Below are 3,519 nucleotides of genomic sequence, written 5' to 3'. Positions count from 1 at the left end.
TACATGATTGTAGGTAAACACATATAAAATAATGATAGAAGTGATAACAGGTATTTCTCAAAGAGTATAAATACATATGTGGTTATGTAATCTTTAATTTGTTATGTACTCTGATTACCAGGATTCTTGTTTAGTTATACCACCCACATGGTTAATCTGATCGCAACGTGTCTCATGGATAGTGGTTAATTTAGTGCAAAAAAAGGTTAAATATTGATCGTTCCATGGCTACCAAACAATAGAACCCTTACTCATGTTTTCACTATCATAGCATATTTGGAATGTAATAATGCCTTTATCTCAGTTTTTTAACTTTGGCACAGTCTTTTAGTTAGATTGGACCGATGATAGAGGTTCTGTTATCGTTGTTTCAGTTTTTCTAAAGATGGCTGTAATTTTGGTGTATAGGTGAACTCGTATGTGGACCAAGGACCGCAACATCATTAATGTATCATTATTAACACTTTCTATCAGGGAAAGACTTCCTGATCTAGACCAACTATCTTTTACAGCCTCCTACCTAGCCCAATTGACTGCCTAGACTTAACATCACACTAACAAGATGTCTTAGCCAGATAAGACAGGATGGGAGTAGAGAGCCTGAAAGATAATGAACCCAATGTCAGTACACCTAGGGCCAATAACTAGAAAGGCTGGCAAAAAAAACACCATACTATGCTAGCAATGTCGGGAAACATGGGGTGGATTTGGTAAAGGCAAATAGGCTGTTCACTTTGCAAGGGAATGTGGTGAAAAATCACTTTGCATATAGAATACCGGTAAAGTGTAAGGAAAATTTCACATGCACATGATTGGATGATGAAATTCAGCAAAGCTTCACCTCATTAACTGAGCTAAAGGAAAAAGTCCCTTACAGTAAAAATTCCCATGCAAAGTGAACAGCGTATTTGATTTTAGTAAATCCAGCGCTATGTTTCCCAACTTTGAGTTTGTACACTAGAATCAAACTGCTCTTTGCACATTCTTTGCACAGGTTGAGATGGTCATGATCCTAGTAACATTGCCTATCACAGCACTGAAAATAATTGTGTTTAAAAGCAAGTACATGGTATCTCTGAAGACATTACATGCCTACTTTACCATTAGAGAAGCTGCTATCCCCATCTTATCATTACATGCAATGTGGTTTAATTGTCAGGCTGTCAATCATAGCAGAATAAATGTAAACAACACTATGTGGATGCTTCTATCATATTCATAAGATTAAAGTTTAAACTCAGGAGTTAAATCTTAAAAGAACATTAAAATACCTTAACTATTAACAAAAATGTATCTAATTTATGTATCACTCAGCTGTAGATCCTCAAATCATCTCTGAATTGGTGCTAACACTGTGCTTCCTTCTGGAGGGTGGCTACTTTTGTTCCCATGGTCCCTGTGTGTTGTAAAGTAGTCACCACTCCAAGCTCGCTCCCGTGATGGACTACAATCTCATGTTTAGTTAGCTAATTTGTATTGAGTAGACATGTGCACTGACAAAAAAATTGTTTTGTTTTGATTCGGATTTTGTGTTTTTCGTTTTTCGGGATTCGGGTGTGAAAGTCAATTCGGATTTGGAATTCGGATGCAGTTCGTTAGCAGTAGTTTGTTCGAATGTTCGTTTAGTTTCTTATTCGTTTTGTTCATTCGTTCGTTGCAGCAAAGTGACATTTGAGGGAAAAAAATGTTTTTCTCCTTCTCCTTCCTGGTTGGACGGCTCCGGCTGGGTACCGGACGAAGGCCGCGTTCTCGCTGGAGAGGCCCCGGGGGTGACAGGCTGCACATACTAAGGTAAGAGGGGACTTTCTTGTTAATCGGGAAGTCACCTGGCTTCCTGAATGGGACTTCCATTACTCGGTAATTGGTATCGGCGAGTACCGAACATTTTTTATCGCTACCAAAATACCAGTATCGGTGCATCCCTAGTTATATCTGTGATTCGGATACACCTGTATGTCCGAATTTCCAAAAATTCGTCCGAATTTCATTTCGGAACGAAACGAATCTCACATGTCTAGTATTGAGATTGTAGTCCATCACGGGAGCGAGCTTGTAGCGGTGACTACTTTACAACACACACAGGGACAATGGGGAACAAAAGTAGCCACCCTCCAGAAGGAAGGACAGTGTCACCATGAATTCTGAGAGTATTTGAGGATCTACAGCTGAGTGATAAGATACATTTGTGTTAATAGTTTAGGTGATTGAATGCATTTTTAAGATTTAATGCCTAAGTTTAATGTCGCTTTAAATCCTTCAACAGGCAGGCTTGCTACTGATGTGGTTTTCAGTAACATTTTAGAAAATGCAGACCTCAGGCACTACACTAATGACACTTAATTCATTAGACTTACATTCACTAGGAATGTCCATGTTGTATAAGTCTTGTAACTCAAATTCTTCTCTTTGCATGTTCCAAAAGAGGGCCTTTGGTAAGTCGCATCAAGGGAACACTTTTTTCTGGATGCCAGAAGACATCCTTCCTGGATACAATTGGGCACTGAGATGTGTATAATCACACTGGGTGTCTTGTATAAAAACTGGAGCAAGGTAAAATGTTGTCAATGCCAAACTGCTATTAACTTTCCTATCTTTGATTCATTACTAGAATAACTGATGGATTTTAACTGTATAAAATATCTTAATTTTCCCTCCACATGATCTTTATATATGAGGCTCAGTTCGATAATGTCAGAAAGGTGTTTCATTTGTGAAAATGAATAAAAAAGTTAAAGACACATATCATGTACATTTGGAAAGGGAATGAAGTGCAGAGCATGTTGCTCACAGAATGCACATATGGAAGCTTGATCAGACCCTATAAATCATTAAATTACTTTAGAAATATCAATCAAAAAAAAAATAATTTGATTATAAACTTTCTACAAAATGTAATTTAAAAGAACTTCAGCCATTTCATTTGGATATCTACTTACCTTCTTTAAACTGTCTGAAGTGCAAAGGTGTTGCCATAATGCTTTAATATATACCCTTGTTTCAGAAATCTTGAGCTTGTGCTGACCAGAGTTACCGTTTAGATGCTGGCTGATATGAATTTATAGCTGTGGGTATAACATTGTGTGAACTGTATGAATTGTCTTCAGTAAATGCACTTAATGGATTTGATTGGTTACAAAATTAGCTTGTTGTTTTAGCCATATCAACCCCTTACAGTCTATCTGTTGTCAGCCCAGGTTAGAAAATGTTAGTCCAGGTTAGAAAATTATAGCCAACATCTGATTAATGGAATAATTTAATTTATAATTATAAAATTTAGTGTAGGGTTCTTAGTTTTGAAATGTTGGCTTATTGTGCATAGGCACCAAATCTTTTATTAGGATATACTGATTTATCTTAGTCTGATTTTCTTACATCTCAAAAACCTGGCATTTTTACAGGGATTTTTTTATATCCAATGTATTGATTGTGATATTATTTTTGCCACTAGTATTGCCATGGCAATATTATTATTATTAGTATTTTTATTGCTGAAAATGGTTTTGGGATAGGTTTAGGCTC

The sequence above is a fragment of the Nanorana parkeri genome, unplaced genomic scaffold (genome assembly GCF_000935625.1).
Source record: "Nanorana parkeri isolate BGI_ZX_2015 unplaced genomic scaffold, ASM93562v1 scaffold35, whole genome shotgun sequence".
NCBI classification, from domain to species: Eukaryota; Metazoa; Chordata; class Amphibia; order Anura; family Dicroglossidae; genus Nanorana; species Nanorana parkeri.
Note: the sequence above shows the minus strand (reverse complement) of the source record.